General features: G+C 49.7%; 1 protein-coding gene across 7 annotated transcripts in view; it reads left to right on the forward strand.

Annotated features, from left to right (window-relative positions):
• Epb41l1 (erythrocyte membrane protein band 4.1 like 1) overlaps positions 1 to 23547 on the forward strand; it is a 148481-nt gene that overhangs the window by 49416 nt on the left and 75518 nt on the right. Inside the window, exon 1 of one of the 7 annotated variants that reach the window (XM_045157500.1) lies at positions 16002 to 16112. The exons of the other annotated variants lie outside the window; for them this stretch is intronic. The gene's annotated coding sequence lies outside the window, so the exon portion shown is untranslated. Of the gene's footprint in view, positions 1 to 16001; positions 16113 to 23547 lie in introns of those variants that run through there. 7 annotated transcript variants of the gene reach the window in all.

Consider the following 23547-nt stretch of genomic DNA (forward strand, 5'->3'; position numbering starts at 1 on the left):
CCATGTGCATCTGGCTTACATGGGACCTGAAGAATCAAATCTGGGTCCTTAGGCTTTGCAGCCAAGCTCCTTAATCACTAAGCCATTTCTCCAGCTGCTTGCTGTTTTTCTTTTGTGAATAACATATTTTCACCTATATACCAGAAGAAAGCAACAAAGCCTAAACATGCACAAAAATAATAAAATTAAATTAAAATTATAAAAAATAAATAACCTGTGGTGCAAGCTGGAGAGATTGCTCAGTGGTTAAAGATACTTGCTTGCAAAGCCTGATAACCTAGGTTCAATTCCCCAGAACCCAAATAAGGCCAGACACACAAAGTGGAACATGTATCTGGAGTTCATTTGTAGGAATCCCTGGTGCACCCATCCATTTTTTTTCTCTCTCTCTCAAATAAATAATTAAAATAAAAAAAGAAACCTCTGGTGGGCTGGAGAGTCGGCTCAGCTTTAAGGCACTATTTGCTTGCAAAACCTGCCAGTCTGTGCATCTGGATTTCATTTGCAAGGGCAAGAGGCCTTGGTGTGCCCATACTCTCTCTCTCTCAAATAAATAATTTTTTAATTTCTTTGTTTATTTATTATTTATTTGAAAGTGACAGACAGAGAAAGAGACAGAGAGAGAGAGAACAGGCACGCCAGGGCCTCCAGCCACTGCAAACGAACTCCAGATGCCTGCACCCCCTTGTGCATCTGGCTAACATGGGTCCTGGGGAATCAAGCTTCGAACCGGGGTCCTTAGGCTTCACAGACAAGTGCTTAACCACTAAGCCATCTCTCCAGCCCATCTCAAATAAATAATTTTTTTATAAAAAATTTAATTTAAAAATACATATTCTTTTTTAAATTCAGTCATGGTGACACAGGCCTGTAACACCAGCTCTTGGGTGGCTGATGTAGGAGGATTGCAAGTTTGAGGTTGATTTGGACTATAAAGTGTGAACCTGACTCGAATAAAAGTTACATATATCCTTATACCTTTCTTCGTTCTATGTATAATTACATATGTATTTTGTATAAGTTGGATTGTAAGTTTTCTTCTATTTTGTTCTAGCTTTCTTTTGTAAAAACTGTTACATTGTGAACGTGATTACATAGCATCATATAGATCTGCATCTTTATTTTTATTTATTTATTTATTTATTTATGTTTTGGTTTTTCAAGGTAGGGTCTCACTCTAGCCAAGGCTGACCTGGAATTCACTATGGAGTCTCAGGGTGGCCTTGAACTCACGGCGATCCTCCTACCTCTGCCTCCTGAGTGCTGGGATTAAAGGTGTGTGCCACCACGCCCGGCTTTGCATCTTTATTTTAATAGCTGTAGTACTTCATCCTGTGTATATGTCACTACTTATAGAATGTAGCCACTGTTATTGGACATGTATATAGGTTCCTCTTTTTTTTAATTTATGAGGAGAGAGAGAGAAAGGTAGAGAGAGTCTGGGTATGCCAGGGCGTCTCATTACTGCAAATGAACACTTTAATGATGCACACTTTGTGCATTTGGCTTTACATGGGTACCAGGGAATTGAACCCAGATAAGCAGGCTTCACAAGCAAGTGCCTTTAACCATTGAACAATCTTCCCAGCCTCAGGTTCCTTTTTTTTTTTAGGTAGGGTTTCACTGTAGCTCAGGCTAACATGGAATTCACTCTGTAGTCTCAGGGTGGCCTTGAACTCATGGCAATTCTCCTACCTCTACTTCCTGAGTGCTGGGATTAAAGGTGTGTGCCACCACACCTGGCTTCTCTGGTTCCATTTTTTTAAAAAGTTTTTTAAAATTGATTTGCTTAAGAGAGAGACACAAACACAGAGAGACAGAGAGCATGGGTGCACCAGGGCCTCTAGTGGCTGCAAGTGAACTCCAGATGTTTGTGACACTTGTGCATCTGGTTTATGTGGGTCCTGGGAAGATCAAGTCTGGGTCCTTTGGTTTTGCAAGCAAGCACCTTAACCGCTAAGCAATCCCTCAAGCCCCAATTTTTTTCTTTCTGTTTTTTGAGGTAGGGTCTCGTCATGCCCAGGTTGACCTGGAATTCACTATGTAGTCTCAGGGTGGCCTTGAACTCACAGTGATCCTCCTACCTCTGCCTCTGGAGTGCTGGGATTAAAGGCATGCACCAGCACACCTGGCTGATTCCAATTTTTTACTTCACTCTTATAAATAATGCTCAAATGATTTTAGAGAGTCCCCCTTTTGAGACAAGGTCTCATGTAGCTCAGGCTTGCTTTGAATTTGCAAGGAAAATGAGGGTGAACTTGAACTCTCAATCCTGCCTGTATTACCTGAATGCTGAGATTTACAAGTGTGAGTCACTGTGGTCTATGCAGTGCTGGGGACTGATCTTCAGGGCTTCATGCATGCTAGACAAGCCCTGTAACAACCGAACAACAACCTTAGTTTCTGTCATGTGCTTTTCCAGAGGGCCTTCCTGAAAGGTGATAGGTGCGTTGATACTGTCTGAGTAGGTACAATTTTTCTGGTGCTCATTTTTCTTGGAGCGGGGCTTTGAGGTAAGGTCTTACTCTAGCCCGGGCTGACCTGGAATTCACTGTGTAGTCTCAGGGTGGCCTTGAACTCATGGTGATTCTCCTACCTCTACCTCCTGAGTGCTGGGATTAAAGGCGTGCTCCACCACGCCTGGCTACTGGTGTTCATTTGTTAATTGGACCACAGTGATGGGGGGACACAAGGGGAGGAGGCAGTAGTGGCCCTCCTAAAGAGACCTCTGTGTGGCCAGGCACTGCTGGGATGGAGCATGTTGCAGGAATGGACTGTGCGCTTGGGTTGTGTTGGCCTGACCATAGTGGTCAGAAGACGCCATGCTGGCTTGTTGCTTTGGACTGGCGATTCTTTCCCAGGCAAGTAAATGGATGGCCTTGTTCCTGCTGTGATCCTGGGCCTAGCCGGTTGTGATCAACCAAGCTACCCATTCTCAAAGTTGGTACAGCCTCCCTGGCCACGCTGTGACAGACTGGACCATTCACGTAGTGAGTAGTGATCCACCAGAGCTGTTTGACGGTGGGGTTGCTTTCATCAGTGTCTTGCTACTTGGCCTCTAAAAGTAACTCTTGCCTGTTCCAAGGGCCTGTACCTCCGAGTGTCTGATGGTGCAGCCCTCGGCTTGGTTATTGGAGGCAAAGCTTGCGCATAGAAGTGACGCATCGAGGAGCCTCTTTGATGGCTTTGAGGGGAGAGAGGCAGGTCAGGTTTCATCCCTTCTGCTCTCCAGAGCTGGGGACAATATAATACATCTGCTCTTTAGGAAGCAGCAGAGGTGGTAATGGTGCCTTCTAGGACTATGCTAAGCAGTTGGGGCCCAAGAAGGGGGTTGGAGACTCTGGATGTGGTGTGACCAGATTGGGACGGGCTCTGGGAGGGCACATACTGGTAATCTAATCAGCTGCCTGTACCCCGCCAGAGCCCATTTCAGATGGCATCACACACACACTCTCTCTCTGTCTCTCTCTCTCACACACACACACACACACATATACATACTCACACACAAAGCTGACCTCTTGCCACTGACACGTAGCGACCACCTACACAAGGTTTCTAAGTGTTCATGGACCCAGAGTGTGATCTCTGCATGGGCTTCAGAAGTCTCTGGATGTCTGAAATGATAATAAGGATGTGAGCATGTCTGCATACGAGCCTGTGTGTATTTTCAGGGGGAAAACTGCAGCTTTCCTTGTATTTTCAGAGGAAATCATGATCCGTAAGGGGTGAAGAATCAGGCTTATGTAACCTTCTCATGTTATATGTGAGGAAACTGAGTGTATGGAGGAAAGTGTCTGCCCAAGCGCTCACTCTGTAGCCCAGGCTGCCTTTGAACTCACGATCCTCCTGTCTCGGCCTCTCAAGTGCCAGGATTCCTCTCACACCCATCAGTCTTGGCTGGTTTGGACTAGATGAATCAGGTTTGAGGATTTCAGTGGTTATGGGTAGCTGAAACCCTGTCTCCAGCCCTCACCATCCCCAGGTGGTCTGGTAGAGAAAGACTCGCAAAGCATCTCCTGACTCCTTCCTTTAGAGGACATTTTGGCTCAAAACAATTAAATCTGTCTTGATTGATGGGATGTCCCCTTGACACAGGAAGTATCTCTACCTTCTGAGAGAGGGACTCTTGGCCAGGGGAAAAGTAAATGGAATGGGTGTTATGGGAGAGCAGACCTGGGAATATTGTGTGATAGATGCAGGGTCATGACTAGGAGTGAGTGGCAGATGCTGGCCCAGTGTATATAAGAGGAATTAAAGGAGTTGAGATGAAGTGGCACACACACAGATTCACAGATTCACAGATTAAAAGTGACAAGTAACGGTGCTGGAGAGATGGCTTAGTGATTAAGGTGCTTGCCTGCAAAGTCTAAGGACCCAGGTTCAATTCCCTGGTACCCACATAAGCCAGATGCAGAAGGTGGCACATGCATCTGGAGTTTGTTTGTAGTGGCTGGAGGCCCTGGAACACCCATTTTTCTCCCCTCCTTCCCTTCCCCTTTCTCTCTCAAATAAATAAAAATAAAATATTTTTTTTAGATGACAAGTAACGTTCATTGACCACTTGCTACAAGGATGCCATTTTCCTAAGACATGTGATACATCACCTCCTTCAATTATAATAAGGAAACTGAGGCACCAAGAGGTTAAGCATCCACCCATGTAAATGGATGAGCCAGGATGTGAAGCCATGGTCCTCGATTCCAGAGGCCAGGGTGACTCTGGAGCTACAGTGTGGGCTCTGAGCCTATATTGTACAGATCTCATTTAAATTTCTCTCTCTCTCTCTCTCTCTCTCTCTCTCTCTCTCTCTCTCTCTCTCTCGTATTATAGTGTGTGTGTGTGTGTGTGTGTGTGTATGCATGGATCTCATGCACATGCATGCAAAGGGCATAGAAGATGTGAAATGTCCTCCTTTAAAATTTTTTTTAAAGATTTTATTTTTATCTATTTATGAGAGAGAGAGAGAATGGATGTGCCAGGGCTTTCAGACACTGCAAACAAACTCTAGATACATGCACCACCATGTGCATCTGGCTTACGTAGGACCTGGAGAATCAAACCTGGGTCCTTTGGTTTCGCAGGCATGCACCTTAACCAGTAAGCCATCTCTCCAGCACAGATGTCCTCGTTTTTAAAAAAACCACTTTGAATATTTTATTCATTTGTTTGAGAGAGAGAGAGAGGCAGACAGAGCGAATGAGTATGGGCACATCAGGGCCTTCTGCCACTGCAAACCAACTCTAGTTGCATGGGATACTTAATGCATCTGGCTTTATGTGGATACTGGAGAATCGAACCTGGGCCGTCAGGCTTGGTAAGCAAGCACCTGTAACTGCTGAGTCATAAGTCCAATCCCAGGCGTCCTTCTTTATCACTCTTATGCCTTACTTCCTTGAGACAGAGTCTCTCATTGAACCTGGAGCTCTGCTTTTGTTTGGTTTGGCTTTGGCTTTGGTGAGACTGGCTGACCAGGGAGCCCCGGTGATCCTCCTGTCTCCGCCCCCTACCCTTAGCACTGGGCTCTCAGGCATGTACAGCCATGCCTGGCTTTTGTACATGGGTGCTGGGCACCAAGCTTGGGTCATCATTGCTTGCACAGAAAGTGTTCTCACTTGTCGAACTGTCTCCCTAGCCCTATGCTGAAGATCCTAAATTTGACAAAGCGTCCCAATAACGGGGTTGCTAATGGACACACATGCGGAGCTTCAAACCCACTAGCTTCCCATTCTGTGGGTCTGGGTCGGGGTAGAGCCTGAAGATCTACCAGAGAGTTCCAGATGATACTGTTTAGTCCAGAGACCACACTTTGAGAACGTCCCCTCTGCTGACTGATAGGAAGAGATAAGTGAAGGGAAGAGAAGTGACCTACCCTACCCTCTAGTCACTCACCCTTCCCTAGGCACAAATCAGTCTTGCTCAAACCCAGCTCTAATCATGTCACGCCTCTGCTCCAAGTCCTCTGGATGTTCAGCCGCTATCTCCCCTTGCTGTCCTACAGAATAGCGTGCACTGATGAGGTGCTCCAAATCTTCAGGGTCTACTGTGGTAACTAATATGAATGACATGTGACTGAATCTTACATTTTGCCCCATTTTCTTTAATTTAAATAGAAGTCTCGTGTGGCTGGTTACTAGACAGGGTAGAAAACCACTTGTTAGGGCATTCAAGACACCCAACTGGCACCATCCGCCTTTCCAGCCCCAGCCTCAAAGCTCAGCATCTCCAAGTGACAGGCAACATGTGGCCAGTTTCCTGACCCTACCCTATCCTTTTCTACCTCTGCCTGTTTGGGACTATCTATAGTCTAGATTGTTCTTTGGCCCTGCCTTCAGTGCTCAACCCAAATACTACTTCTTCCTTAAAGGCCTTTCTTTGGTACCTGCTCCCCACTAACTTCTTTGTCCTCCAAACTCCCCAAATACTTCATCCTTTCTTGCAACTTTTACTGCCTTCTGTTTTATACTGCAATTGGCTGGTGTCCCTGTTTGATTTTATTTATTTATTTATTTGTTGCCAAATTAAGCTTCCAGAGCACGTGACTATTTCCTATGGTCAGCTCCTACTTCCTACCTCCAAATACACACAGCCCAAGACAGATGCCACAGACTTTCTCATTGGTGCCCTGGGGAGGCAGAGATGATAATGTGTCTTCCCTCTCCTCAAGCTTCTCACATGCTCTTGCAAGTATAATCCATGCCCAGAGAGCCGCTGAAGCCAAAAGTTATTTTGGGCAGGGAGATAAAAGCCACAGAGGGTCCTGTTGGCCAGGGGAGTCCAGCAGGAGCCGTCTAAGCAGAAGGCTGTGTTTACACACAGACGGCTTCTTTGCCCAGCCTGGCCTGGTGCGAAGAGATGGGAACATTCAGACATCACTGCCTGGCTGCTTTGTGAAGTTGAGGATTAGCTGGTGTTGCAGCGGCTGGTCTGGCCGTCTGGTCCCTGCAGATGGATGGATGAGGAGAAGGTTGCAAAGACTGCAGAACAGCGCCAGCTTCTGGAAGTGGAGTGTTGGCTGGGTGGTTCCTGGGCGGGGAGTGTGCATGAACATGTTTGTGACCTGAGCAATGGGCAGCAGACGGATTTCTGTTGGGCCTGGCTCGAGGGTTCATGAGGTCTTCAGATCCACTCATGTTTGAAATGCAGAGATGGTTGAAAACAAAAGAAAAAGACATCCTGCTAACTTCAGATTCCAACGCTGAGAGTATTTCATACCCTGAACAATCTTTAGCCTGTAGAAAATATTTAAAAATAGATAACTTTTCTAGCCGGGTGTGGTGGCGCATGCCTTTAATCCCAGCACTTAGGAGGCAGAGGTAGGAGGATCGCCATGAGTTCAGGCCCAGCCTGAGATTGCATAGTGAATTCCAGGTTAGCCTGAGCTAGAGCAAGACCTTACCTCAAAAAAGGAAAAACAAAAAAGGGCTGGAGAGATGGCTCAGCGGCTAAGGCATTTGCTTGCAAAGCCAAAGGATCCCAGTTCGACTCTCCAGAACCCATGTAAGCCAAATGCACAGGGGGCGCACGCATCTGGAGTTCCTCTGCAGTGGCTGGAGGCCATGGTGCGCCCATTCTTTCCCTCTCCCCCTCCTTTGCCTCTTTCTCTCTCTCAAATAAATAAAATATATTAAAAAAAATTTTTCTTACTGAAGTTACAACACAGAGACAGAGAAATGCATACATCATAACCCAATAGTAGTGTATCGCCAGATGTGTGCACGGTTATGAAGGGACAAGCACAGGCTCTGGAGTCAGCACAAGTGTTGAATGCTGCGTTCCCCGCTCAACAGCAAAGTAACCTTAGGCTAGTGACTCAGTTTGCTTTCCTGTAAAACCAAGGTAACTATGTAATTATTTATTTATTTATTTAGCCTTGCAGGGAAGTAAGAGGTTGACAATGGAAGACGCTGGCAGATTGCTAGGCACCATGCCAGCCTGTAACGGGAGCTTGTCATGCTGTCTGTGAAAATGATGCTTATCGATGATGATGCTGCAACCTCTTCCGGCCCCTGGCACCACACATGCGCGTGCGCGCGCGCGCGCGCACACACACACACACACACACACACACACACACACACACACACAGAGCGCTCTTCTCCCGTGGCCCCTCCCTGCTCCCAGCCTCTGTAGGATGCTCTCCAAGCTCTCTTCTGACTGCAGGAAACCCGTGACGCCGTGACAATGAAAGCTCAGCTGACACATCGGGTCTGGGCGCGTTTCTGACGACAGGCTGGGAGGCAGGCTGTGTCCAGTGGGAACTGGGCCAGGTTTTTCATGTCCAGGTTCCCTGGAGCGTGTGGCTCCCAGACCTCTTGGAGGAGCACTGATTTCCCCTGGGGGAGTGTGAGAATATGGGACCCAGGAGAAAATGGAGCCAAGGTAGAGTCTGGATGGCGGAACTCATCCTCAGGGATGAGTGTTCTGACATCCTGACGAATTCCTGGCATCTACTTGCTGCCTGGGGAGGGTTGGGGGTGAGGGGGAAGGTGACCACACTCAGCTCCTCCAGAGGACACTGAGCTGGGCCCTGGGTGAAGGATGCAAAGTGGCTCCTGTCCTGATGCTTGTAGTACCATGGAAGGTTAACAGCCTCCTGTGAGCCACACAGCTCAGAGCTAGAGAACAGAGTGCCAGATGTGGAGGGAGAGGCCAGGAGATTTTTTTTTTTTTTCCCCTAGCCACATGGGTTTGTTGCAGAGATGAGGGGCTGAGAGGGAGGGCTTCCTGGTAAATTATTTTATTTTTTCTCAGGGACACACACACAGAGAGAGACAGAATTGGCACACCAGGGCCTCCAGGCACTATAACCAACCTAGAGCTAGGTGAGAGAGCAGGCGGGCAAAGGCCTGGAGAGTCAGGCGCAGGTGTCTGAGTTGCTTCATCAGGGAATGAGGTACCACCGACCACTCTTCCACCAGGAAGGGGAGTGGGTCCTGCTCCTCAGTGTAACCACCGCCCCCCCACCCCCACAGACCAGCAACAGCAGTCCAGGCAGTCCATTGTCTAAGCCACTGGGATTCCCATCCCTGCGAGGGGCCTGGCTATGGGCACTGAGGTGGGCAGCAGGAGGTCAGTTCCTTGCCTTTGAGAAAGCGCAGTGTGCTTGACAGCTCAATTCCAAGTAGAGAAGTGGAAACAAGATGAGACGCAAGCTCAGCAGGCAGAGGCGGAGGGCTGGGCTGGGAAGCCCATGCGTGGAGGAGGAGGAGGAGGAGGAGGTGCAGGTGGGGCCACGGGAGGCGGTGCTGGACCCTCTGAGAGTGAACTTGGGTGAGACCAAAGATGCCAAAGGGGTCTCACCTGTGTGGAGGATTTCAGCCAGGCACCCTTTGAGGGCATTCTCCTGTCATCCCGCAGGCAGTGCTCCGAGAGGGTGTCCGCGTCGTCCCAGTTGTGCAGACTGAGGCTCAGGCAGGTGAAGGCCTTGCTGAGGTCATGCAGCTCCTGTACCCAAGAGCCCTGACCCTCCCCAGGGTGGCATTGATCTACCACGCTACACTGGCCGTGCTTAGTAACCTGCTGTGAAACCCAGAGACACGGATGTGGGTCAGCGCTAGAAGGGGATCCCATGCAGGGGTTTGTGGTCACTGCAGGGGAGGTGAGGTCCTGGGGGTCTGCAGTGTTTGGGGGCGCTCCATAGAGGAATGGAGGGGAGAGGTAGGGGACAGCTAGCGGAGGGGGAGGTCTCTGCCAGGTGGGTGGTATTGTTCAACCACCAAACCTGCTCCTTCCACCCAGACCCAGGCCTCCTGCTCCTGCAGCGTCTTCCAGAGAGTGCCAGCAGCCAGGGAGAGCAGCCTCGCCAGGCGGAACTTCCTCAGCCTGTGAGGCATGCTGCACTGGAAAGCTTGGCTCTGGTAGCTTCCTCCTCCTGGCCCAGCGCTCAGCCCACCCAGGCCTTGCTGCCCTCTGAGACCAGAGCCAAGTGCCTTGTGGCTCTCTTACCCTGAAATACCCTCTTTCCGTGATCTCTGCTTTAATTCAGTCTAGCTAACTGCCCCCTCCTCCAGGAAGCTTTCTCTTATCCTCATGGGCCAAGTAAGGACCTCAGGGTATTGAAATCCATGCTGACCCAGAGAAACACAACTGGCCGCCTTGTGCAATCTGTACATGCAATGTAAAGTTTTCTTCGGCCACATTTAAAAAAAAAAAAAAAAAAAAAAAGCAGAGCTGGAAAGATGGCTCAGCGATTAAAGTGCTTACTTACTTGCAAAGCCTAATGGCCTGGGTTCAGTTCTCCATTACCCACATAAAGCCAGATGCACAAAGTGGTGCATGCATCGGGACTTCATTTGCAGTGGCAAGAGGCCCTGGCGTGCCCATTCTCTCTCTCTCTGCTTGCAAATAGATAAATGAAATATTTTTTTTAAAAAACAACTAGACCTAATGGCACATGCCTTCAGTCCCAGCACAGTGGCTGAGTTGGGAGGATCCCTTGAGCCCAGGAGTTCAAGTCCAGCCTGTTGGGTGACATATCAAGACCCTGTATCAAAAAGAGAAAAAAGGGATGGAGAGGCGGCTCAGTAATTAAGGTGCTTGCCTGAAAAGCCTAATTTCTTGGGTTTGGCTCCCCAGTATCCACGCAAATCCAGATGCACGAACTGGCACATGCATCTGGAGTTTGCAATGGCTAGAGACCCTGATTTGCCCATTCTCTCTCTCCCTCCCCCTCTGTCTGCTTGAAAACAAATAAATAAAAATTTAAAAAGAAAATGAAGGTTGGAGAGAAGACTCAGTGGTTAAGGTGCTTGCCTGCAAAGCCTTACGATCTGAGTTCTATTCCCCAGTATCCATGTAAAAGGCAGATGTGCAAAGTGGTGCATGCATCTGGAGTTCATTTGCAGTGGCTGGAGACCCTGATGTGCCCATCCTATTTGTTTGTCTCTCTTCTCTGTATCTCTCTCTCTCTGTGCAAATAAATAAAATAAAATAAATTTGTAAAGATAAAGAAAAGAAGTCAGGCAGTGGGGATGTAGCCCAGGGATAAAGTCCTTGCCCGGCATGTACAAGATCCTGGGTTGGCTCCCTTGTGCAAGAACAACAAAAAAAGCCAAACAAAATTATTCTAATGATATAGTTTATTCAACCCAATGCATTCATGTTTTTTATTTATTTGTTTTTCTTTTTTGAGACAGTAGCCAAGGCTGCCCTTGAGCTCCCGATCCTCCTGCCTGTCTCTCAAGCGCCAGATTACATTCCAACATGCTAGACCTCATGATATTAACTCAAAACTTATGAATGAGATACATTACATTTCCTTTAATTTTAGTACTAAATCTTCAAAAATCCAGTGTTTATGTTACATTTAGAACACATTTCAGGAGTTTGATGGCGGCCCCACGTGGCCAGTGGCTTCCTTGTTGAGTTTGTGAGGGTGACAGCTCAGGGTTTGGCATCACGAAACTCTGGCGGTCACATCCTGGCCCTGCCATTTATTAGCTGGGTGAACTTTGGCAAGTCATTAGCCCCTCTGAGCCTCAGTCACTTCAGCTGTAAAAGGGATTAGTAATTTCAGTGCCAAGGCATTGTTTCAAGGATTAAACAAATGAGTGTCTAGTGCCAGGCACAGAGCAAGTGCTCAGAAAATGCCAGAGAGATTAATGGTACTGGGCTGGCTATGCACCGGTCTCCCTGGGTCATTGTGAATTCAGGACAGACTCCCCAATTCCTCCTTCTCTGGTGTAAGGGACTTGACTTAATGTGAGCATCCACTGTTTACTAAAAGATTGAGCCCTGGATCTGGGAGTATCCCTAACCCTATTGTGTCCCCCTTAGGACCAAGGGCCCCCAATGCTTAGAAGTCCTAAGACCACTGACTACCTGAAGGTGATCTTGGCAAGGGCTCCTTTGCTCTGGACCTTGGTTTCCTCCTTTGAAAGGTCAAACAGGGATAGGAGAAGCCCTGTCATGAATGTTTTATAGAGTCTCCGACCCACCAGTGGTCTTGGGAGCCTGGGGCTGAGGCTGTGTACTTGCTGCTATATGCTCTGCCTTCCTAGCCGGTGGAGTGAATCACTTCCACGCAGCCCCTGGCTTTCCTGGATCCTGGCCTCTTGCACCTTCAAGTTACAATTTAAAAGGAAAGAATCCCCCCCGCCCCCCCAGGCTGAGCGGAGAGGGGATGCCAGAGTCCTGTCCGCTCTCTCCTGCCAGCATCCGCCGGCTGCCCCTCACAGCAGTACAGTAACAGATATGCAACAGGGAGTTCCTTTCACTTTACAGGCGATAAAAACTGAGGCTCAGAGAGGTCAGATACGCTGTACAAGAGAACAGAAGGAAGCTGTGGGACCGGGGTTAGAAGCCGACCAATGCACATCGAAGGATGCCCATGGGCCCGTCTTTGTGCAGTGAGTCCTCTTCCTTCATCCTGCTCCCCGGCATTTCCCCATGGAGCTTTCATGAGACATGATCTGACTGAATCCTGTGCCTCAGTTTCTCTGTCTGGGGAATGAAAAGAGATAAGCAACTGAGGAGTGATTTCAACCATGCTTTCTTCAGAGTCCTCATCTCTCTTTGCGCCTAATATCTCTGGAGGAGGTTACTGTGGGTAAAGAGGAAAATGTCGGTTCTAGAGAAACCAGGTTACTGTGCAATGCAACGCTGGACAAGTCACCACTCTGGGCCATGGTTGCCTATAAATGGTGGGGCGGGAAGACGATATTAACTCATAAAACACTGTGAAAATCCAGCACTTTGCAAACTGGAAAGTGCTAATAATAGGAATAGAAAATATTAATCATAGGAAAATGATAACAACAGAAATAGAAGTAATAACCATCCTAGAAGAAGCCTAGTTGTCAGTGTGTCATCATTGGCCGGAAGTGAATTGGACCCTCTGTGTATGAATCCAGCATGAAGTCTGGGAACATCCTGCTTCAGTCCTGGAGTGTAGCCTGGATTTTCCTGGGAAAGTGAGAGGCTTCTTGTGGCTGAGGAGGCTGGGAACCAGGCTCTGCCCCAGGGGAGTGGGGGGCAACACTTTTGGGGAAGGAAGAGGGGATGGATGTCTGGGGAAGAGTTGAATTAGGAATGGGGAGGGCCTTGGCCTTGCAGCCTTGGGAATGTGTAGTTAGGAAGGCAGAAGAGGCTGAGGGACCTTGGAAGCAAAATTCCTTGAAGGCAGGTAGTGGAGGGCTTGCAGCAAATGTATGAATAGAGCCATAAGTTCCCCTGATGTCCCTCCTAAGTGTGACCAGTTCTTTCACTCACTTGAATACACATTGAATTCAGTGTCCAAGATTTTTTTTTTTTTTTTTGGTTTTTTTTTTTGAGGTAGGGTTTCGCTCTAGCTCAGGCTGACCTGGAATTCACTATGGAGTCTCAGGGTGACCTCGAACTCATGGTGATCCTCCTACCTCTGCCTCCCGAGTTCTGGGATTAAAGGTGTGCGCCACCACGCCCGGCTTGAGTGTGCAGTCTTGATTGGCAGTGACTTGCCCCAGACCATACTGCTTAGGGCCTGTGTGAGACTTTAGGGAATTGAATTTGGAGGCCAGGAGATGAAAGGAAATCGGTGAGGAAGTCAGCCTGGCAGGCCTCTGGTCCTTCCTGTCTTGGCTTGAGCTCATTGCTCTGCCTTCTGCTTCTTGTCTGAAAGAAGGATGTGTTCTCTAGAACCTGGAGCAGCTGGCATCATTCTGCTCCTGCCCAGTCCTGAGCCTAGTGGGAAGCAGGGCGCACAAAGGCCCTGGGAGCCATGTCTCGAGATACCGGATGTAGACCTGTGTTGTTTAGCGTTTAGAAGAGAAGGCCTGGCTTAGGAGTGGGACGAAAAGATTGCTATCTTGGGTTTTTTCTCTCTCTCTTTTTAAAATTTTATTTATTTATTTGCAAGCAGAGAGAGAGAGAGAGAATGGGCACGCCAGGGCCTCTAGCCACTGCAAATGGACTCCAGATGCTTGTGCCCCTTGTGCATCTGGCTTATGTGGGTCCTGGGTCCTTTGGCTTCACAGGCAAACGCCTTAACTGCTAAGCCATTTCTCCAGCCCACCTTTTTTTTTTTTTTAATATTTGGGGCTGGAGAGATAGCTTGGTGGTTAAGGTACTTGCCTGTGAAGCCTGAGGACCCAGGTTTGATCCCTCACTGCCCATGTAAAGCCAGATGCACAAGGTGGTGCATGTATCTGGAGTTCATTTGCAGTGGCTAGAGGTCCTGGCATGCCCATTCTCTGTGTGTGTGTGTGTGTGTCTCTTTCTCTCTCAAATAAACAATTTAAAAAATTATTTATTTAAGAAGGAGGAGAGAGAATGAGAATGGGTATGCCAGGGCCTCCTACAACTGCAAATGAACTCCAGATGCATATGCCAATTTGTGCATTTGTGGCTTTATGCGGGTACTGGGAAATTGAACCTGGATCATCAGGCTTTGCAAGCAAGTGTCTTTAACTGCTGAGCCATCTCTCCAGCCCCTCTTGGGCTCCCTTAATGGGTAATTGAAGAGGACATCATAGCCTATGGAGGCTGTAGGTTTGGGACTAGGACCTAGGGTGGAGGGGCACCATATAGAGTGACAACCTTGAAAGGGAAGGATAGAGGTGGGAATGGGCCTGTCCCTGAAGTGTGGTACAAGCAGAGCAGGGACAATGACCCACTGGTAAAGCTGACATTTGATAGAACCGCAGCATAGACGGAGGGGAACCATGACAATCGAGGGTTCAGCTCACGTCTGGGCTTCCTAACTTCAAGATGCCCAGTATTGTGTCCCAGAATGGTGGCCTGCACATAGTAATTATGCAAGGTGATGGGAAGAATGGATGAAGAGCTATGTATGTCAGGGGTTGGTGGTGATGGTTAGTGGGAGGAGGTCATGTAGATTGTCAGTGGGGACCCACGGTAGGGATCTCTGTTGCCATGTGTGGGTTATGCCCACTCCTCCTGGCTTTCCCCACAAAACTGGAGCCCTAGAGACAAGTATGTCCAAGCCTACTCCTTTCTTTCCTCCTTTGCAAGCTGAAGCCCAGAGCATCGCAGCCCCTTGTCAAGGCTATTTGCTGAGCCAGTGGCAGAGCTGGACTGGAACCCAGGCCCTGTGCCTCCCAGAGTCCTCTGTGGTAGGAGGCCCTTACCTACAGAATAAGAGGGAGGTGCCTTGGTGGAAGTGGCTTTTCCAGTTGTCTTAATGTGACTGGAGGGGAGGAGCAGGGCTTAGCTGGGTTTCGACCCATGACCTCTGTGGCCCCTTGGCCACCCTCTGCCCCTTCTTAGCGCCTGCGTGCACAAGGCATGTGCCCTCACAGTCCAGTAAGCATCTCTATAAAGGCCCAACACCAACTAGGTCCCTTGACTGTTGGACTCACTTCATGTTACTGTCACCAAGGCCCCACCGGGGACTGAGTTGCCTGCGCCCTTGAGGGTCTCTCAGGCTGGAAGGACTCCCTGGAGGCCTTTGCCAAGTCGGGGAGGAAGACTTTTTTTTTTTTTTTGGTAGTCCCAGGCAAGTTTTGCCCCATGCCATTGTTGCAAGGGAGCTAAGGGGATCCGACTCGGGTGGGATGAGAGGCCCACGGAGGCTGAGTCACTCCTTCTGAGTCAGGAATCCTCTCCCTCCTCCTCTCTCTCTCCTCCCTCTCTCGCTCTCTCCCAGCGAACGAACGAGAGGGGCCAGGGTAAGGGGCAGTCGCAGGGTCCTGCAGTGATCCAGGAACAGTGTGGGTGGTGGGCACCCTGAGGAGGTGGCCGGGACGCCGAGAGAGAGAGAGAGAGAGAGAGAGAGAGAGAGAGGGGGGGGAGAGAGAGAGAGAGAGAAGGGGGGGAGAGAGAGAGAGGGAGGCAGGCGGAGAGGCAGGAGGCGGAGGCAGGCTCGCGGCCGCCCCTGGGCTGGGCGCGGAGGCCGCGGCGGGGGCGGGCCGCGCGTCGGGCGCCAGGCCCGGGGCTGTGGGCACGGTGCCCGGTCCCCGGCGCACGCCGGCCGCCGCCGCCGCCGCTGCAGTCGGCATCCATCAGCGGGCGGGGGTGTCGCCGCCGAACCAGCCGCTCGCTCCGCAGAGCCCGGGCCGAGGCCCGCGCAGCCCCGCCCCGCGCCCGCGAGGCCCCCAGCGAGGAGCCAGAGGTGGGGAAAGGGGGGCCCGCCTCTCGCCCAGCCGGCCAAAGATGGGGACCCCCAGGTCCAGGTAAGGCACGTGGGGAAACCGGTGGTCAGATGGTTTGGGCAGTGGGTGGAGGGAGGGGGCAGGGCGCGCTGCATCCAGGCCCAGCCCTCCAGTCCTGGGAATATGATGGGGAACTGAGTTTGTAGGCTGTTGCCTCCCCCCCCCCCCCCCGTCCCTGGCCACTCTGGGGGAGCTGCTTGCGCTGATCCTCCCTCTCACCTTTGCAGCCTCCCCAGCGCGGGGAGACGGGAGTGGGCTGGTGCCTGCTGTGGGATGAGCTCGGGTACTGGGTGCTGGGTGCTGGGCTCAGGCGGCTGGCTCACTCGGTTCTGGAAGGCTACTCCAGCTGCCTCCTCTGGAGGCCCCTGGGCTCTGGGGTTTCTCTTCTAGGCTTGGGATGCTGCAGGACGGCTGTCTTGTCTGGAGGTTGTGTCCTGGGGAGACTGTTACCATCATCCTCATGCTCTGGTCACAGACCATTTCCTTCTCTCCCCTTGCTTCTCAGCCCACCTCTCTTCCGAGTCTCCCCAAGTTGGGGCATGGACCTTCGTCCTAGGAGCCCCTGAGGCTCCAGCCTGGCGTTGCCCTGCGCGCAGTACTTGTCTCCGCTGATTAGAGAGAGAGGACTTGTGTGTACCAGATGTGCCTGGCACCTTCACGCTTGGGGAGGTCCAGAGTCTTGGGAACAGGCATGGGTGGGGGGGGGGGGGCTGAAAGTGACTACAGCCACCAGAGTGGCTATATAGGCCAGAGGGGCCATGGGGACTTTGAAAAGCTGGACAAGAACCAGGAAGGCCTTCTGGGGCTACTGTCTCTCCCCAGTGCCAGCCATGGCTCTTGCTTTCCCTCAGAGCTCTATGATGCGTTGGTGGGGAAGGACGCTACCACGTGTTCCCACCATCCCTCCAGATCTGCATATCCCATCCCCTGCAACCCGTGGAAGGAGTGTAAGAGGGCTAGGTTTAGGACCTCTTGGGCTGTGCGGGGCACAGCTACTCCACCTGCACCCCCGCTCCGAGCATGAGAGGAGCATGAGGCTTCCACAATCTTCAGCACTTGGGGTACAAGCTGGGGTCCAGCACTGTGCCCCCAGCGGCTCCTTCCCAGGCTAGGGTGTATAGAACAGAGGTGCTGTTTTCCTGTTGCCCACCCATACCTCCAGATGGAGCCTGCGACAGAGACAGCCTGTGCCAGCCTTCTTTCTCAGCCATGGTGGCCCGGAGAGGCTCTGCCAGCCTATGCCAGCATGGAGCTGCCTTCTGCTGGCCAGCCCGGAATCCGATGCATCGAATTTGCAGAACATGGTCTCCGGGATCTTGGGGACACCTGAACGTGGTCTTGGCTCAGAGAGGCCTTTGGTCTTGTTTAAACCCTCCAGGGACCATGTGGAAGTTCCCTGGGCCCAGCTTTGTGAGCTCCTTGAAGGGGTCCTTCAGTGGAACCCCACAGGAGATCACCACTGGGTTCTGGAATTCTCACTGGGTGCATATTGAAAGGTGCATCGAGGCCTAGAGCAGAAGAGTGACTTGCCCAAGGTCACACAGAGTGGAGAGCTGGTACTAATGCCTTATACTTCTCGGTTAGCAGTTCTCCCAGCCCAGATACCTGCTTCCTGGCTGTAGCGGATGTCCTCCAGGAGCTGTGCATTATAATCTAGAGGCTGATGTCACCTGTTTTTCGTGTGTGTGTGTGTGTGTGTGTGTGTGTGTATGTGTGCGTGTGTGTGTGTGTGTGCGTTCCTTTGTATGTGCAGGTGCACGTGTACGCATGTGGAGGCTAGAGGTTTATGTCACATATGTTTCTCAATGATTTTTTTGGTCTCTCACTGAATCTAGAGTTCACCCATTCAGCTAGACTAGCTAGCCAGCAAATCCTAGGGGATCCTCCCATCTCTGCCCCCAAAGCACTGGGGATTTTTATGTGGGTGTTGGGGATTTGAAGTCAGGCATCTCACCCACTGATCCAACTCCCCAGCCTCTAAGGCCTCTAAGGCCACCGTTTAGGTGGAACCTTATATTGCCTCCTAGCCCTTCCCCCACTCATGAGGTGACTGGACTGAGGAAGGGTCTGGAACCCTTTTGGAGTATAGGGTGGAGAGATGTTCTGGGCCAGAGCCTCCAGGGGGCAGCAGAGAGGGTCTCTTGACTGGCTGACAAGAGAAGTGTCCGTCTCCCCAGCCTGGCATCTCTGTCTGGACTTCTCTGCCCTGTTTATTAAAAGGGGATGATAATTTCCACCTGGAATGATACCAATAATTATACAATCTGAGGGATGTCATTTCCTGAGCACTTAATGCACGCCATACATGGAGAAGTGCTTTGCATACTCTCCCAGCAACCCTATTATTATCGACGTTAGAGAGATGAGAAACTGAGTCTCAGAGAGGTTACCTGGCTGGAAAGTTTGTGGCTGAGTTTAGAGCCCCTCCCGTTACCATGACATGATACCTGGGACAATGTCTAGGTTCTCAAGGTTGATGCCCAGCAGAACTTGGTAATTATCTGGTAGACCAGGGCTGGTCAAGATGGAGACGTCTGTGTGTTGGGTCTGGCAGTGAGTCAGCCATGGCTCTGTGGCCTGAACACTTTCAAGGTACTGAGGGTTAGGGACAAAGAGTAATAGGAACCCTCAGAAGAGGGGTTAGCATTGGTCTTCTGGTTCTAGACCAGGATACCCTAGAACTGGGGAAACTTAATACTTTCTGCTTCCAACAGCTATCAGGGGAGATGAGCTGGCTGTGCCACATGTCCCTTGCTACATTTGGGAGGACTCCAGTGACCAAAAGCCACACATGTGGAAATGCTGAGACACCAACTGGGACTGTCTCCCTGTCAGCAGGGATCTGTGCCTGAGTGGAGGTGGCAGCAGGCTGGCCCTGCTTTCTTTGCAGCCCAGGGACTTGCGGATAAGAATAGTAGCAGCTATCGTTTATTGAGCTCTTACTACGTGCCAGGCACTATTTCGAGGTCTTACGTGTACAACTCCTACGGTCTTCACCAAACCCTGGGAAGAAGCTATTTTTCTTCTTCCCATTTTACAGATTGAAGGAACTGAGATGTATTGAGGGAAGCTAGGTTGTGGGGAGAGGCAGCGTGGGTCAGAGGCACTTTCCTGATGGCCATGCGGGCAGCTGGCATCTATCTTGTCAGAGGCCATACTAAGTTTTTATTCAGCTTTATACTTTCAATTATTTTATGAGAGAGAGAGAATATGAATGGATGCTCCAGGGCCCCTAGCCACACAAATGAACTCCAGATGCATGCATCATTTTGTGCATCTGGCTTTACCTGGCCACTGGGGAATCAAACCCAGGTCCTTAGGCTTTGCAGACAAGCGCCCTAACCACTTAGCCATCTCAGGTTTTTTTTTAAGAAAATATATTTGCCAGGCATGGTGTCACATGCCTTTAATCCCAGCACTTGGGAGGCAGAGGTAGGAGAATCGCCGTGAGTTCGAGGCCACCCTGAGACTACATAGTAAATTCTAGGTCAGCCTGGGCTAGAGTGAGACCCTACCTCAAAAAAAAAAAAAAAAGAAAGAAAGAAAATTTATTTATTTATTTATTTATTTATTTGCAAACAGAAAGAGACAGAAGAGAGACAGAAAGAATGGGTACACCAGGGCTTCCAGCTGTTGCATACAAACTCCAGATGCATGCACCACCATGTCTGGCTTTACATGGGTACTAAAGAAATAAAATGTATCATTAGACTTTGAAGGCAAGTACTTAACTGTTGAGCAGTCTCTCCAGCCCTCATACTCAGGTGTTTTTTTTGTTGTTGTTGTTTGTTTTTATTTTTGATTTTTCAAGGTAGGGTCTCACTGTAGCTTAGGCTGACCTGGAATTCACGATGTAGACTCAGTGTGGCCTCGAACTCACAGCGATCCTCCTACCTCTGCCTCCCCGAGTGCTGGGATTAAAGGCGTGTGCCACCACACCTGGTTCATACTTAGTTTTGATCAGTCTGAAACAATCACCCAGTCAGATTGATGCATGTCATTCCTCAGAAGTTTCAAGTTGAGCTGGGAGAGCTTGACATGGTGGCACACATCTATAATACAGCACTTGGGAAGCTGAGGCAGGAGGTTTATCATGACTTTGAGTTCAACCTGGGATATATAGTGAACTGCAAAAGAAGGAAAGAGAAGCAAAGAAAAAAGGCTAATTGAGTGTTGCCATCAACATAACTGGACAACGGCAAGTGTGTCTGCTCAGCATGGATGTCTGTCTTGATGCTCAGGGAAAGCTTCTAGAAGAGGGGAAATAGGGATGACTTTGAAGAGTGGGCGTTGTGGTTTGCAAGCTGCCAAGTTCGAGTTCACGGAGGGAAAGGGAACTGGGACTCAGAAAGTCAGCTTGTGTTTGAGTCTCTGAGGAAGCTCTGGAATTTGCCGGAGTGAGCTGTGGTCACAGCCCTGCTGAGTATCAGCCCTGTGGCCTTGGGCACGTCGCTTAGCTATTTGGTTCCTTGTCTGTAAAGTGTGGCCACTGGGGTTGTAGTGGTACCAGCGCATGAAGTAACTGGGCGCACAGCTACTCCCCCGTCCCGGACCCTCTCCCCTCCCAACTCCCCTCTCCAGACCCTCTCCCCAGCTCAACTCCCCTCCCCCTCCCAGACCCTCTCCTCCACCCAGCTCCTCTCCCCTTCCCTCTCCCCTCCCGACTCCCCTCCCCCTCCCAGCCCCTCTCCCCCTCTGAGCCCTTCTCCCCCTCCCAGCCCCTCGCCCCCTCCTGGACCCTCTCCCCCTCCCCACCCCTCTCCCCCTCCCTGCTCTTGAATGTCAGGCAGAGGCTTTTGGCTTGATGGGAGCCTGGAGGCCATGCAGATCTTTGCAAGGGTTTGATCTGCAGAGGAGTGCGACAGAGCTGTGTTTTTGGCAACTGTGTGACCCACAAGGAGGGGGTAGATTGTGACCTTGCAGAGGCACCTCATCTTGGAGACTTAGGCTGCGAGGGGAAGAAAAGTGAAGCTTCGCTACGCTGTCCCTCATGTGGCTTGCCAGGTTGCTGGGAGGAGCAGTCTGGGAGGAGGACGGCTATGGAGTGGAGAATTCAGTGGGAGGCTTGGGGAGATGGAGGAGGGCTGGTCTCCTGTCAGTCATTTGGTAAGTTGGGCAGTGACTTTGAGCATCTGGCTCTCTCCCACCCCCTTCCTCACCTTATTTTCTATTATTTCCTTTGAATGAATCCCCATCAGGGCTGGTCTGTAATAGCAGCAAATTGGGACTAACTGTCCAACAATGGGAAGATGATTGAGAACGTTTTGGAACATCCACTGGATAAAGTGATGTGCGGTGGTGAACAGCCGCAGAATTCCTCCGCTCAGCGTGTGGAGCTGGGCGTTGCTCGTCTGCATCCTTTAAAAAAATTTTAAATTTATTTGAGCGAGGGAGAGAGAGAGAATAAAAGGCAGACAAAGAGAGAGAAAGAAAAAATGGACGCACCAGGGCCTCTAGCCATGGTGAAATAACTCCAGATTCATGTGCCACCTTGTGCTTCCATCTTCACATGGGTGCTGGGGAATTGAACCTGGGTCCTTAGGCTTTGCAGGCAAGCACCTTAACCACTGAGCCATCTCTCCAGCCCCCCTCACTATTTTTATTTTTGGTATGTATGTGATTTAGCGTATGTGATACATGCTTGTGTGTGTGCAGATCCGTGCGCATGGATGTACACGCTTGCAGGGTCAGAGGAAGACCTCAGTTTCCTCTTCTGTTGCTCTTCTACCTTACTTCCTTGAGACAGAGTCTCGCTGAACCTGGAGCTTACTGTTTGCAGTTAAACTGGCTACCAGTGAGGCCCAGGGATCCCCCTATCTCTGCCTGCCTCGTCGTGGGGGTTACAGGTGTGCATGGCCCTGTCCAATGTTTTACACAGATGCTGAGAGAGTGAACTCAGGTCCTCATGCTTCTGCAGCAAGACCTCTTCCCCACTGAGCCGTCGTCCTGCCCCCCACCCCCCAGTCTTCTTTCTTTTTTAAAAAAAATTATTTTATTTTTTTGTTTTTACTTATTTATTAGAGACAGAGAAAGGGGGAAGAAGAGAGTGAGAATGGGCATGCCAGGGCCTCTAGCCACTCACTGCAAACAAACTCCAGACACATGTGCTACCATGTGCATCTGGCTTATGTGGGACCTGGAGAATCAAACCGGGGTCCTTAGGCTTTACAGGCACATGCCTTAACCACTAAGCCATCTCTCCAACCGTTAAGTCTTATTTCTATCCATACAGCTCCAAGGCCTTGGCAGACCAGTTAATCTCTTCAAGCCTTAGTTTCTCTATCTGCTTTGTTTTGTTTTTTGGTTTTTCAAGGGTTTCACTCTGGTCCAGGTTGACCTGGAATTCACTCTAGTCTCAGGCTGGCCTCGAACTCATGGTGATCTTCCTACCTCTGCTTCCTGAGTGCTGGGATTAAAAGTGTGTGCCACAACGCCCAGCCTAGTTTCTCTATCTGGAATGTGGATAGTTCATGCATCTGCTGTTGGGCTTGTCAAACTTCATTTGTTAAAGCATGTAAAACCTTGGACGATAACCAATACATAATAAAGCATTGTGAACCTTAGCTGTGATGATAATGATGTCATAATATGAAGATATATCACTAATACTAAATGGAAAAACCCCACAAAACTATATGCATTCAGATTACATTAGCATAAAATTTAATCTGACCTTAGACATAGATGGGGAGAAAATAGGCAGAAATGCAGTTACAGCAAGTACAATGGGCAGTAAATGAGATTGACCCAAGCAAATCTTTCTTTACTGTTATGTTTATTTTTCCTTAATTGCAAGAGATATTTGTGAAAAATCCTAATAATTCAGAAGTATATTATCTCCATAGCTACTCCCCCAATCTTACCTTTTAGGAGTCGCCAATGAAAGTATACATCCTTCCAGAATATTTTATATACCAGAATTATATAATTTGTATTTTCATCTAACTGTACATTGACATCTTTTCATGTCATTACATATAAAATATGTCTTAAAAGTTTTCATGAGGGGCTGGAGAGATGGCTTAGCAGTTAAGGCGCTTGTCTGCACAGAGGATCAAAGTTCAATTCCCCAGGACCCACATAAGCCAGATGCACAAGGGGGCGCACACATCTGGAGTTCGTTTACGGTGGCTGGAGGCCCTGGTGCGCCCATTCTCTCTCTCTCTCTCCCTTTTTTCCTCCCTCATCTATCTGCCTCTTTCTCTCTCTCAAATAAGTAAATAAAATAACAATATTTAAATAATAAAAGTGTCCATGGTTGAGACCATAGCTTTGTGCTGGAGTACTGGTCTAGCATGTGGCAGTACTGGGCTCAGTCCTCCGATCAGAACTGCAAGAAAAGGAGAAGTCACAATAAATGCGTAATACTTGGGCTGGAGAGACGGCTTAGCGGCTAAGGCATTTGCCTGCAAAGCCAAAGGACTCAAGTTCAGTTCCCTGGTACCCATGTAAGCCA

The sequence above is a fragment of the Jaculus jaculus genome, chromosome 8, assembly GCF_020740685.1.
Source record: "Jaculus jaculus isolate mJacJac1 chromosome 8, mJacJac1.mat.Y.cur, whole genome shotgun sequence".
NCBI classification, from domain to species: domain Eukaryota; kingdom Metazoa; phylum Chordata; class Mammalia; order Rodentia; family Dipodidae; genus Jaculus; species Jaculus jaculus.